Raw genomic sequence first — 14757 nt, forward strand, 5'->3', positions numbered from 1 at the left:
CAAAGCAAAAATAGACAAATGATATTACATGAAACTAAGAAGTTTCTGCTCTGCAAAGGAAGCATTCAGCAAAGTAAGTGAAGAAGCAACCGACAGAATGGGAGAAAATATTTGCAGACTACGCAACTGATAATTAATTATCTAGGATCTGTAAAGAGCTCAAGAAACTCAACAACAATGAAACAATCTAGTTAAGAAGGCAAAGTAGACGCAGGAGCATGAGCAGCGGTGGGTGGTCGCCTCAGCTCGCTGCCTAGAGATGTTCGCCAGCATGGCGCTGCTTCTCCCCGTGGCCAGACTAGCCATTGACTCTGACGTTGTGGAACTCACAGACGAGAACTTCTAGAGTCGCATCACTGACACGGGCTCTGCTGGCTCATGCTCATCAAGTTCTTCACCCCTCCGGTGTGGACACTGCAAGAGGCTTGCCCCTGATTACAAAGCTGCGGCTACTAGATTAAAAGGGAGAGTCCCACTAGCAAAGGTTGATTGCCTGCCAACACAAACACCTGTAACAAGTATGGCGCTGGTGGATATCCGACACTGAAGATATTTAGAGATGGTGAAGAAGCAGGTGTTTATGATGGGCCTAGGACTGCAGATGAAATTGTAAAGCACTTGAAGAAGCAGGCAGGACCAGTTTCAGTGCCTCTAGGGACTGAGGAAGATTTTAAGAAGTTCATTAATGCTAAAGATGTCTCTGTGGTGGGTTCTTTAAGAATTTATTCAGTGAAGCTCACTCTGAGTTCCTAAAAGCAGCCAGCAACTTGAGGGATATGTACCGATTTGCACACACCAATGCTGAGTCTCTGGTGAGGGAGTGTGACGATGATGGAAAAAATATCACCTAATTTCATCCCTTACATCTGAATAACGAGTTTAAGGACAAAACTGTGGCATATACATAAGAGAAGATGACTACTGGCAAGATTAAAAAGTTTATCCAGGAAAACATTTTTGTTCTGTCCTCACGACAGAAGACAATAAAGATTTGATGCAAGGCATGGATTTACTTATAGCTTACAATGATGTGGAGTATGAAAAGAATGCTAAAGGGTCTAACTACTGCAGAAACAGAGTAATGATGTGGCAAAGAACTTCCTGGATGCTGGACACAAACAGTTTTGTTATAGCTAGGCGTAAAACCTTTAGCCATGAACTTTCTGATTTTGGCTTGGAAGGCAGTACTGGAGAGGTTGCTGTTGTTGCTATCAGAACTGCTATAAAGGAGAGAAGTTTGTCATGCAGGAGGAATTCTTGTGTGATGGCAAGGCTCTTGAGAGGTTCCTGCAGGATTCTTCAATGGCTATCTGAAGAGTCACCCGAAATCTGAGCCCATCCCACAGAGCAATGTTGGGCCTGTAAAGGTTGTGATATCAGAGAATTTTGATGAAATAGTGAATAATGAAAATAAAGGTGTCCTGATTGAGCTTTATGCCCCTTGGTGCAGTCACTGTAAGAATCTGGAGCCCAAGTATGAAGAACTGGGAGAGAAGGTAGCAAAGACACAAATATTGTCATTGACAAGAAGGATGCCACAGCCAATGACTTGCCTTCTCCGTGTGAATTCAGAGGTTTCCTACCATCTACTTCTCTACAGCCAACAAGAAGCTAAGTCCAAAGAAATATGAAGGTGGCCATGAATTAAGTGATTTTATTAGCTATCCACAGTGAGAGGCTACAAATCACCCTATAATTCAAGATGAAAGACCCAAGAAGAAGGAGAAGGCACAGGAGGATCTTTAAAGCAGCAGCCAAATACACCACTTTGTAAAAAGACTCTTCTACTAGGCATGGGCAAATTACTGGGGAGGACTGGGACCAAAGTGGGATTATTGCCTCTCGAGGCTGACTGTTTCTTAGCTGCACTGTTTATGAAAATACCAGGACCAGTTCATGCTTGTGGTTTTGGGGAAAATTAATTTGTGTTGGGGAGAATGTTGTGGGGGGTGGGGGGAATTGAGCTGGGGGGTTATTTTCTAAATTTTTTTTTTGGTATACACTTTTTTTTTAACTTTTATTTAATGAATATAAATTTCCAAAGTACGATTTATGGATTACAATGGCTTCCCCCACATACTGTCCCTCCCACCCACAACCCTCCCCTTTCCCACTCCCTCTCCCCTTCCATTCACATCAAGATTCATTTTCGATTATCTTAATATACAGAAGATCAGCTTAGTATACATTAAGTAAGGATTTCAACAGTTTGCTCCCACACAGAAACATAAAGTGAAAAATAATAGATGATTTTTTTAAATGATGATGAAATCAGAGCAGACCTATTGTCATGTTTAATCCCAGTGAGAGTCAAGTTGGGTGTTGATTTCTTTTTTTTTTTTTTTTTTTTTTTTTTTTTTTTTTACAGAGGATCAGTTTAGTATACATTAAGTAAAGATTTCAACAGTTTGCACCCCCATAGAAACACAAAGTGAAATATATTGGTTGGGTATTCGTTATAGCATTAAATCTCAATACACAGCACATTAAGGACAGAGATCCTACATGAGGAGTAAGTGCACAGTGACTCCTGTTGTTGACTTTACCAATTGACACTCCTGTCTATGGCATCAGTAATCTCCCTATGCTCCAGTCATGAGTTTCCAAGGCTATGGAAGCCCTCTGAGTTCTCCGACTCTTATCTTGTTTAGACAAGGTCATAGTCAAAGTGGAGGTTCTCTCCTCCCTTCAGAGAAAGGTACCTCCTTCTTTGAAGACCTGTTCTTTCCACTGGGATCTCACTCGCAGAGATCTTTTGCCAGAGTGTCTTGGCTTTCCATGCCTGAAATACTCTCATGGGCTTTTCAGCCAGATCTGAATGCCTTTAGGGCTGATTCTGAGGCCAGAGTGTTATTTAGGACATCTGCCATTCTATGAGTCTGCTGAGTATCTCACTTCCCATGTTGGATCACTCTCCCCTTTATTTATTCCATCGGTTAGTGTTAGCAGGTACTAGACTTGTTTATGTGCTCCCTTTGACTCTTAGTCCTTTCATTATGATCAATTGTGAACTGAAATTGATCACTTGGACTAGTGAGATGGCATTGGTACATGCCACCTTGATGGGATTGAATTGGAATCCCCTGGTATGTTTCTAACTCTACCATTTGGGGCAAGTCAGCTTGAGCATGTCCCAAATTATACATCTCTTCCCTCTCTTATTCCCACTCTTATGTTTAACAGGGATCACATTTCAGTTAATTTTCAACACTTAACAATAACTGTGTATTAATTACAGAATTAAACCAGTCATATTAAGTAGAACAGACAAAAAAAAACTACTAAGAGGGATAATGTATTAAGTTGTTCATTAACAGTCAGGGCTATGCTGATCAAGTCACCGTTTCCCATAGTGTCCATTTCACTTCAGGAGGTTTCCTTTTTGGTGTTCAGTCAGTTGTCACCGATCAGGGAGAACATATAGTAATTGTCCCTTTGGGATTGGCTTATTTCACTCAGCATGATGTGTTCCAGATTCCTCCATTTTGTTGCAAATGATTGGATTTCGTTGTTTCTTACTGCGGTATAGTATTCTAAAGAGTACATGTCCCATAATTTCTTTATCCAGTCTACCGTTGATGGGCATTTAGGTTGGTTCCAGGTCTTAGCTATTGTGAATTGAACTGCAATAAACATTAGGCTGCAGACTGCTTTTTTGTTTGCCAATTTAAATTCCTTTGGGTAAATTCCAAGGAGTGGGATGGCTGGGTTGTATGGTAGGGTTATCTTCAGGTTTCTGAGGAATCTCCAGACTGACTTCCATAGTGGCTTGACCAGTTTGCATTCCCACCAACAGTGGGTTAGTGTCCCTTTTTCCCCACATCCTCGCCAGCATCTGTTGTTGGTAGATTTCTGAATGTGAGCCATTCTAACCGGGGTGAGGTGAAACCTCATTGTGGTTTTGATTTGCATTTCCCTGATTGCTAATGACCTTGAACGTTTTTTCATGTGCCTGTTGGCCATTTGGATTTCCTCTTTTGAAAAATGTCTATTGAGGTCCTTGGCCCATCTCTTAATTGGGTTGTTGGTTTTGTTTTTGTGGAGTTTCTTGATCTCTTTGTAGATTCTGGTTATTAACCCTTTATCTGTTGCATAGTTTGCAAATATTTTTTCCCATTCTGTCGGTTGTCTCTTCACTCTCCTGACTGTTTCTTTTGCAGTACAGAAACTTCTCAATTTGATGCAATCCCAATAGTTAATTTTGGCTTTGACTTCCTGTGCCTCCCGGGTCTTTTCCAAAAACTCTTTGCCTGTGCCAATATCTTGAAGGGTTTCTCCAATGTTCTCTAGTAACTTGATGGTGTCAGGTCGTAGATTTAGGTCTTTAATCCATGTTGAGTGGATTTTTGTGTAAGGTGTAAGGTAGGGGTCTTGCTTCATGCTTCTGCATGTGGAAATCCATTTTTCCCAGCACCATTTATTGAATAGACTGTCCTTGCTCCAGGAATTGGTTTTAGATCCTTGATCAAATATAAGTTGGCTGTAGATGTTTGGGTTGATTTCTGGTGTTTCAATTCTGTTCCATTGGTCTATCCATCTGTTTCTGTACCAGTACCATGCTGTTTTGATTACAACTGCCCTGTCGTATGTCCTGAAATCTGGTATTGTGATGCCTCCGGCTTTGTTTTTGTTGTACAAGATTGCTTTAGCTATTCGAGGTCTCTTGTGCCTCCATATAAATTTCAGCACCAATTTTTCCAGATCTGAGAAGAAGGTCTTCGGTATCTTGATTGGTATTGCATTGAATGTATAAATTGCTTTTGGGAGAATGGACATTTTGATGATAATGATTCTTCCAATCCATGAGCATGGAAGATTTTTCCATTTCTTGGTATCCTCTTCTATTTCTTTCTTTAAGGTTTTGTAATTTTCATCGTAGAGATCTTGAACGTCCTTGGTGAAGTTTATTCCAAGGTATTTGATTGTTTTTGTAGCTATTGTGAATGTGATTGATCTTAGAAGTTCTTCCTCAGCCATGGCATTGTCTGTGTATACAAAGGCTGTTGATTTTCGTGCATTGATTTTATACCCTGCTACTTTGCCAAACTCTTCTATGAGTTCCAATAGTCTCTTAGTAGAGTTTTTGGGTCCCCTAAATGAAGAATCATGTCATCTGCAAAGAGGGATAGTTTCTAAATTTTTTTGTACATTTGGAACAGTGACAATAAATAAGCCCCCTTTAAAAAAAAGAAATGGGCAAAGGTATGAACAGGTGTTTTTCAAAGGATGAAATTCAAATGGCCAATAGACACATGAAAAAATGTTGGGGCCAGCCTGTAGCATAGTGGGTTACGCTGCCACCTACAATGCCAACCTCATTTATGAGTGCTGGTTCTAGATCCAGCTGCTGCACTTCTGATCCAATTCCCTGCTAATGTACCTGAAAAAAGCAGCATAGGATAGCCCAAAAGTGCTTGGGCCCCTGCACCTATGTGGAAGACAGGATGAAGCGTTGGCCTGGCCAGCCCTAGAAATTGCAGCCATTTGAGAAGTGAACTAGTGGATGGAAGACCTCTCTCTCTCTCTCTCTCTCTCTCTCCCTTTCTCTCTCTTTAATTCTACCTTTCAAAAAGTTAGAACAAATATAACAAAAAAATACTCAGGATCATTAGCCATCAGGAAAATACAAATAAAAACCACAATGAGGTATAACCTTACACCAGTTAACATGCCTATCATCCTCAAATCAAAAAATAATAAATGCTGGTGAAGATTTTGGGGAAAATGTACCCTAATACACTGTTGGTGGGAATAAACTAGTACAACCATTGTGGAAGACTGAACGGAGAGATCTCAGAAATCTGAAAACAGACCTACCATTTGACCCAACCATCCCACTCCTGGGAATTTACCCAAAGGAAATGAAATTAGCATATGAAAGAGCTATCTGTCCTGCTGTGTTTATTGCAGCTCACTAAATCACTAGTGTTAAGATATGGAATCACCCCACATGTCTATCAGCTGAGTACTGGGTAATTAAAATGTGGTATATGGAAAACTATAGAAAACTATTCAAATACAAAGGAGAATGAAATCCCATCTTGCAACAAAATAGATGTAATGGGAATCCATTATGCTTAGTGAAATAAGACAGTCCAAAGAAGACAAATATCACATGTTTTCTCTGCCTTGTGGAAGTTAGTATAGAATATATATATATATATATATATATATATGAATAAAACAGACTTGTGCTATGATTGTTGTTTTTAGCCCTTGTTTATATTCCTGTGGAACTGTGGTCTTCTTACTCTTTTGGTGAATATTATGGTTAGTGCTGAATTAAGCCTGCGATTGTAGAGTGGATTGAAATTATACATTTGCAAAAATTAAAGAAAAAAAGGAAGGAAGGAAGGAGGGAGACTGATATGAAATACATGAAATCCGCTTTCCTTATATTAATAAAAATATTTAAAAAAAAGAAGAAAATGTGCTGTCTGCCAAAATCATAAGACCAATGTTTGTTGACCCAAGCAGCAGATGTACAGTTGTTACATTATAACATCTAGAAGACTCTGAAAAAAAAATTTGTTGAAAGAAAAAGCTATAAATACACCATAAAAAAGGGCAAATTGAATCTCCAAAGAAAATAATTTTTGGCCTAACAATTGCACAGAATGAGAGTGGAAAGAAAAGCTATGAGTCCTGTTGTCCATCAGACCCTACCACCTTCTTTGAAAGGCAGAAATACAAAAAAATTTTTATGTCCAACTTATAATTCATATTCCATACACCTTTAAGGAAATAAGATATTTTTGTATCACAATCATTTAGTCATAAATCTTCTTTTCAGTCTGTAATTTAATGTTATTTTTCCCTGTTAGAAGAATTGTCTAAATTATGTGGACCATCTAAAGCTTATAAAGCAGCAAACTGTTCTCTTTCTTTGTTTCCTTTATTCTGTGAAATAATTCTCTCAGCAGTAAGAAAGCATTTGGGTACAGTGCTGATTTGTAGCCTACAATGAGTTTTTAAATATATGTAACCATAAATACTAAGTTTTGGAAGGCCACTCTCGTGTTTGGTACATGAGATTAAGTGAATTTCAAAATGAAGCTCAACAGAAGAGGCTTAGACATTTTATCAATGAATATGTATTTTAAGCAAGGAGTCATTCAAGAATAAAAAAGTTGCTACCATAGGTCCAAGCCTGGAAATGTTTCCTGATCCTCTTTGACATTTTCAAAAACAGAAAATTAATTTGGCTTTATTTTAAATGTCATTCCTCTGTAGGTGAAGAATTTTTTCATTTGAGAAAGTATGGGATAGAACAAAACGTGCTGATGCACACTGGCTACAGCAAGTTTAATGGAATTGACTACATTGTTGTGAAATAGAATTTAAGGATTTGTTGAATCATACGGAGGCAATGATCAAGAGAAAAGCTTTAACTTAATCTTCAGAAACAGTGGGGTGTGAAGGGAAATTTCCTGGTCTAAGAGACAGAATGTAGCATTTGAGTCGCACTCCATTACTTGCTGAGTTTTGGAGCAAGTCAATCACCTCCATAGGTTTCTGTTTTCCCTTCTGTAACAAGGAAGTCAGCAGTAGTTCTTTAGCCATTTCAAAGGCCTTTGATTCATCAGAATAAGAATTTCTTAGTCTTCATCTGTAAAACAGGGCTAAAATTCCATGCCTTGGTAATTTCAGATAACTCAGTTGAGAATGTAGATGGAATAGTGGTTTGAAAAATATAAAAAGGTTATGAAATTTAAGATATTTAAGTGATTTATAAATATGCAAAATAGTAAAATATTTCTGTTTTCCTGAAATGTATATTTTTATCCTAAGTAGTAAAATTCAAAGTTATAGCTATATCCTAATTTGTTCGGATTAGTTGGTTATTTTCTTATTTCTTCACTCATGTGAACACCTTATCTCTCAGAAACAGATATGGGATACTCTTGCTGGACAAGAACATGCACAGCTGAACATTTGGACAAGTCATTCTTTAAGTCTATCAAAAGCCTGAAGTGTGGCCAATGATATAAAAGGGAAGATGCAATTTTAAGAGACAGAGGCAAGATCTTTCTTTTTCCTTTTGAGCAGTGTCATGCAGATGTCATGTGAGCAATTCCATGGTATTTTGTCTTCAGGAGAAAGAAAGCTGACAATAACACTGGAGTCAATCAATGCCTTTTAATGTGAAGGTCTACTTTGTTTTACCTTTCTGCCATTCTTTAGAATTACAGCTCTGGCACCACTTGAAAGAGTTTCAGTGATAAATATTGTTTGGGAATTTCCCCAGACATTTCTTGAACCATAAAGAGCATTTCCTATAATCACTACAATCACCTTAATCAAACTGCAGTTTTCTCTGTTCTCTGAATTGTCCTCTACTTTGCTACTTTGGCTCACGTGGTTCCTCCAGTTGGGTGTTCTCTCCTGATGGCTAATGTGTTAGATCTTCTGTATCCTTCAATATCCATTAAAAGTGTCAATGACGATGAAAATATCTGTAAAATTCTTGAAGGCTTGAAAGTCTCCATCCTCTAAAACTCCAATCCTTTTATCCATATCTCTTCCAAGGTATGCTTATCACTTTCTTCTTGTTTATCTACCTCTCTTATGTGCCTTTTTAGATCACAGTCCTTTGAGAGCGAGAGGTGATCATGCTATAAATCCTCAAAGGACCATTTAGTAATTAATTAATGCTTAATGAATGGGTACAGATTATTATTTTTAAATGCTACCAGCAGCTTTTACTGGACTACTAACAAAACCAAATTTCCTTTACATCAATACTATATCATATTAGTTCTGAGTTTTCAATCTTGAAAATAAATTCTTGAATACCTAAGCAGTCAAATAAATCATCCAAGAAGTCTGTTCATGTTTTCCATAAGAAATTGTAATATGCTGCATTCCTTTTTCAGTTGATGGTGCTTCATGAAACCTCCCATATTGTACAGTTTTTCCAATTGAATCTACTTTCTATATATACTCGTTAGAAGTTTATCAGGACCCTTCCTAGTGCACTGGGCACACCCCAAATGCCTTATCCTTATACTTTTATGCACGCTCTTCTCTGAAATATTTCTCATATCTTCTTTCTCTGCATGTCTAAATCTTAACCACCATTAAAAAAGCTAAATCAAGTGTCCCTCAGGATGTCATCCCTAATCTCTTTATGAAGTTTAAATCTAGCCCTCTTTTAACTTTGATTAGCATTTTGTGTTACTTTCTTTCCCAACAATAATGTTAATTCCATTCAACTCTTCTTCCCTAATCCGATGCCACACCCCTGCATTCTCCAGTCTCTACCCACTCTCCACATATAATCTTTTGGGGGGCAAAAATCAAGTGTATTTCATCTCTGTAGTTTCCACCTTACATAGGCTATTCCATAGTAAACAGTTGCGGATCAGTAGATATTTGAAAAAAAAAAAACTTAAAGCACCCTGGGCAGAGGGAAATTCAATGGACCTCCAGCATTTTGCTACAACTTACTTTATAGCAATCATGCAAAATTGGATGGAAGTAGATTGCACTGCATAGGATCTCCAGCATTTTGGCTCAGAACCTTACCAGATGTGTGTGCCTTTATCTAAGTATTAAAATTCTAACCATTCTAATAATGGGACTGGCTACACAATTGGTAAGGCTGTTGGAAAATGAAATTCCAGGGGCCCTGATCAGTCTCCTCTTTCACAGACCTTGCCATCCAACACTTGATGAAAATGACATCCCCCTACCCTCCCTACCACCACCACCACACCCCAGCAAAATTGAAACTTTCACACTGGAATGAATGTTGTATCTGGATGAGAGGAGGTTGAGAAGGTCCTACTAAGTTGTTTGCCCAAGAGTCTATGGGCAGAGAGCAATGGTGGAAGGCAGAATCACAAGTAAGTTGTTCACCGCCTTGAGAAAAGATAGATAGTGTCAGAGCACAAAGGCCAGCAGCCAAGAACATGTTCTGGGAGAAGAGGTGATAGGAAATGTGATAGTACGTGTTCTTAGGCTCATGTTCCACTACCTGTGATAGCTAACTTATACAACACAAGTTCAAGTTCAAAATTATTAAGAATTTCAAATTTTTTGTAGGCAGATGTAGAGCATTAAACCTCAAGTGCACAGCTTTCTGAGTACAAGGTCCTAGTCCTATGTAACAACACTGCTTGCTGGCCCATGAAACCATGTTAAAAATAGTAATGCACTTCTAGAATTCATATAAAGACTGTATTTACATGTACTGAATAGTAAAAGAACATGTAAAACCTCAAGATTTAATTTGTTGTTTGTATCGAATCATCTAACACCACAATATCAAGATAAAATTAGTGTTACTCTCAATATTCTCCGTTTGTTTATCAACAACAAGGAAGGAAAGGAACAAAGGGAGGGGGTAGAAAGAAAGGAAAAGAGAGGGAGTGGCTGAGGGAGGAAGATAAAAAGAAGGAAGAAAGGGAGAAAAGAAGGCAGGTAAAGCAGCTGAAATTGACCCGTGAGACAGTAGAATAAAAAGCATTAGTGTACTCTAGAGAGGGCAAATTTCCAGGGAGCTGAAGTAACAGAAAGAGTCTTAGAAAAAAATGTATTCCCTGGAGGCCAGGAGCCTATGAGAAAGAAAATTAGGAGAGGTAAGGATTTTGTTCAGGGATGAGATGAAATAACCTGAAATTAGACAAAACCTTCATAAGGGGTAAAATAAAAAGAAATTAGGATGTGAAGGAGTTAAGCCTTTATCAGTTCAGAAATAGCCACAAAAAATATAGCTTAACATGCCATGAAGATTATCTGGGCTCCTTAGATAAAAACTGTATCCCTTGGTTGCATTAAACAGCAAAGGATATGTTGGATCTCAGGACGGGCAAAAATCCTCATAGGTTCAGTTTGATGGAGAGAAGTGGAAGAGATGTATCATGGAGAGAAACAAATAGTGGTACTTGATTTGAACAAAACAGCTGCTATTTACAGCAGAGGACAGTTTTTGATAGACAAATTTTGGAAGGTTATAGTGTTCTTGGTTCTGTCTTATCCCTTTCCAAGCCTTTGCAAGGGCTACAACAAGGAAATTCAACTCATTCAAGCATATGTCCTAAGAAGAGATACTGACACAGCTGTGATAAAAAGGAACTTTAAGCAGGAGAAGAAAGAGACAAAATGTATTATCAGAAACAGAAGACACACTAAAAAGTATATTGTTGGGAGTGAATTGATCCAGGAGTTAAAGAGGGCTCTAAAGGTGGGAAATGAAGTCAGTTGCCTCAGTTGCCGGTAGATATATGTTTTATGCCCTATTCTTTTATCACACCAGAGAGAAAGGAGGGGGGGGGGACAATGTAGTGAATAAAGATTCTTCTGCATTTGGCACTGCTTTTTTACTGTTGTTGGCTTTTAGATGAGAATGACAATGGAAGAAATGAAGAATGAAGCTGAGACCACTTTCATGGATTCTGTGCTTCTCTGTGCAGCCACATATCCTGTGTTTAATGAGTTAGAGTAAGTAAATCTGTCTGCAGCTCAGACACTGAGAGCTGCTTTTAGTAAGACTGAAAAAGACAATTCCTAGAGCAAGGGCAGTCTATTCAACAAATGGTGCTGGGAAAAATGGATTTACATGCAGAAGCATGAAGCAAGACCATACACCCTACACCTTACACCTTACACAAAAATCCACTCAACATGGATTAAAGATATAAATATATGACCCAACACCATTAAATTATTAGAGAACATTGGAGAAACCCTGTAAGATATAGGCACAGGCAAAGACTTCTTGGAAAAGACCTCAGAGGCACAGGCAGTCAAAGACAAAAGTAACTATTGGGATTAAGTCAAATTGAGAAGTTTTGCTACTGCAAAAGAAAAAGTCAGGAAAGTGAAGAGGCTACGGACAGAATGGGAAAAATATTTGCAAACTATGCAACCAATAATGGATTAAAACCAGAATCTACAAAGAGATCAAGAAACTCCACAAAAACAAAACCAACAACCCAATTAAGAGATGGGCCAAGGACCTCAATAGACATTTTTCGAAAGAGGAAATCCAAATGGCCAACAGGCACATGAAAAAATGTTCAAGATCACTAGCAATCAGGGAAATGCAAATCAAAACCACAATGAGGTTTCACCTCACCCCAGTTAGAATGGCTCACATTCAGAAATCTAACAACAACAGATGCTGGCGAGGATGTGGGGAAAAAGGGACACTAACCCACTGTTGGTGGGGATGCAAACTGATTAAGCCACTATGGAAGCCAGTCTGGAGATTCCTCAGAAACCTGAATATAACCCTACCATACAACCCAGCCACACCACTCCTTGGAATTTTCCCAAAGGAAATTAAATTGGCAAATAAAAGAGCTGTCTGCACCTCAATGTTTATTGCAGCTCAATTCATAATAGCTAAGACATGGAACCAACCTAAATGCCCATCAACAGTAGACTGGATAAAGATATTATGGGACATGTACTCTATAGAATACTTTACAACAGTCAAAAACAATGACACCCGGTCATTTGCAACAAAATGTAGGAATCTGGAAAACATCATGATAAGTGAATTAAGCCAGTCCCAAAGGGACAAATATCATATGTTCCCCCTGATCGGTGACAACTAAACAAGAACCTAAAGGAAACCTGTTGAAGTGAAATGGACACTATGAGAAACAGTGACCTGATCAGCTCTTGTCCTGACTGTCGAGGAACAACTTAATACTTTATCCCTTTTAGTATTTTTTTTTTTGTTTTGGTTAATACTATTGGTTGAACGCTGTAAATAACACATAATTATTCTTAGGTGTTTAAATTTAACTGAAAAGTGATCCCTTTTAAATATAAGAGTGGGAACAAGAGAGGGAGGAGATGTACAGTTCGGCACATGCTCACTTGGACTTACCCCTAATGGTAGAGCTAGAAACATACCAGGGGATCCCAATTCAATCCCAGAAAGGTGGCATGTACCAATGCCATGTTACATGTTAAAGTGATCGTTTAAGTTCATAATTGATCAAAAAGATAGGATTAAGTGTCAAAGGGATTACATAAATAAGACCAGTGTCTGCAAATAATAATTGATATAATTAAAAAGGAGAGAATGATCCTACATGGGAAGCAGGATACACAGCACACTCATAGAAGAACAAATGCCCTAAACAGCACTCTGGCCTCAGAATCAGCCCTTAAGGCATTTGGATCTGGCTAAAAAGCCCATGAGAGTTTCAAAGGCATGGAAAGCCATGACACAGTGGCAAAAAAAAAAAAAAAAAAAAAAAAAAGAAAAGAAAAGAAAAGAAAAAAAAAACCTACATGAAAGGTCTCTGTGAGTGAGATCCCAATGGAAAGAACAGGCCATCAGAGAAGGAGGTACCTTTCTCTGAAGGGAGGAGTGAACTTTCACTTTGATTATGGCCTTGTCTAAATAAGATCAGAGTTGGTGAACTCAAGAGGCTTCCATAACCTCGGCAACTCATGACAAGGGCCTTAGGTGATTACTGACATCATAAATAAGAGTGTCAATTGTTAAATCAACAACAGGAGTCATTCTGCATCTGCTCCCCATGTAAGAGCTCTGTCCTTAATGTGTTGTACTATGTGAATTAACGGTTTAACTAGTACTCAAACAGTACTCTAAACTTTGTGTGTCTGTGTGGGTGCAGTCTGTTGAAATCTTTACTTAGTATATACTAAGTAGATCTTCTGTATATAAAGAAAATTGAAAATGAATCTTGATGAAGAATGGGATGGGAGAGGGAGTGGGAGATGGACTGGTTGTGGGTGGGAGGGAGGATTTGGGGGAAAAAGCTGCTATAATTCAAAAGATGTACTTTGGAAATTTATATTTATTAAATAAAAGTTGAATAAAAAAGAATGAAAAAGTAAATCCAAGTCCCACACCAGATATCATTATGATGATGTTAGAGGCAAAAAAAAAAAAAAAAAAAAAAAAAAAAAGCATGAGGCCTAACTTCACTGAAACCTTTTTTTGAGTGGCACCTGATAATATGGAAATACATGATTGAATGACCAGAGGCAGAATTCCTGTACCTAAATGAAAAGGCATGGTCACTTAAGCATATTCATAGTAAGATCCCAGATGAAATCAAGGGAAGAATAAGATATCTGTAGACAGTCAAGGATATACCTAGTGCAACAAAAGAACTTCTTAATACAATGAATAATGTCTTCAAAAAATATCAATACCAGAGCTTCAGGGCACTTGAACACCAAAAGAATTCATAAAGTACTCCAAAAGTTTTAGTGATACTTTGAAGAATTATTTTAAAGATTGTAAGGCAATAAATATGTTTATACATGCCCTTCATCTAATTCATCAGACCCACTTGATACTTCAGACCTTTAAACCTGCAGTCTGAAAGTTGTATATGTTAAAAGATGTACTTTTTTAATAAACAAAAGATTTAATATGCTTATAATATTCAAAAGTAAAAAGTCTGATGAGAGTTCATTATCAGATGTAATTTTCAGTGCAGTGTTGAACTGCTTTGTCTGGAAATTTTAAAGTCTGACTGCATAAATTATCAGTCTCTGCTGAAGGGATCTAATCCAGGGTATTGAATAGGATTATTGCTATTTTACACCATCTTTTTGTAAAATGTAGTTTAACCATAATCTCACAGTGAAGATTTTGCATTACTTTTGCTATTATCATTCTTTTAAGGATTATAAGATAAAAGAATTTCCACTGTAATGTGTCATTATATACCATTCCTTAAAATAATTATAAATATTTGTGATTGTTTTCTACATTTTGATTTAAAAGCAATATTTTGAAAGATAATGTAATAAGCA

The 14757-nt window shown here is 37.8% G+C and overlaps 2 pseudogenes; both read left to right on the forward strand.

The window, feature by feature from the left end:
- The first annotated feature begins 271 nt into the window (after positions 1-271).
- Positions 272-1770, forward strand: LOC100357151 (protein disulfide-isomerase A3-like; annotated as a pseudogene).
- Positions 1771-11344: 9574 nt separating this feature from the next.
- LOC100342309 (programmed cell death protein 10 pseudogene) lies at positions 11345-14321 on the forward strand (annotated as a pseudogene).
- Positions 14322-14757: the final 436 nt, after the last annotated feature.

This window comes from Oryctolagus cuniculus, chromosome 4, assembly GCF_964237555.1.
Source record: "Oryctolagus cuniculus chromosome 4, mOryCun1.1, whole genome shotgun sequence".
NCBI classification, from domain to species: domain Eukaryota; kingdom Metazoa; phylum Chordata; class Mammalia; order Lagomorpha; family Leporidae; genus Oryctolagus; species Oryctolagus cuniculus.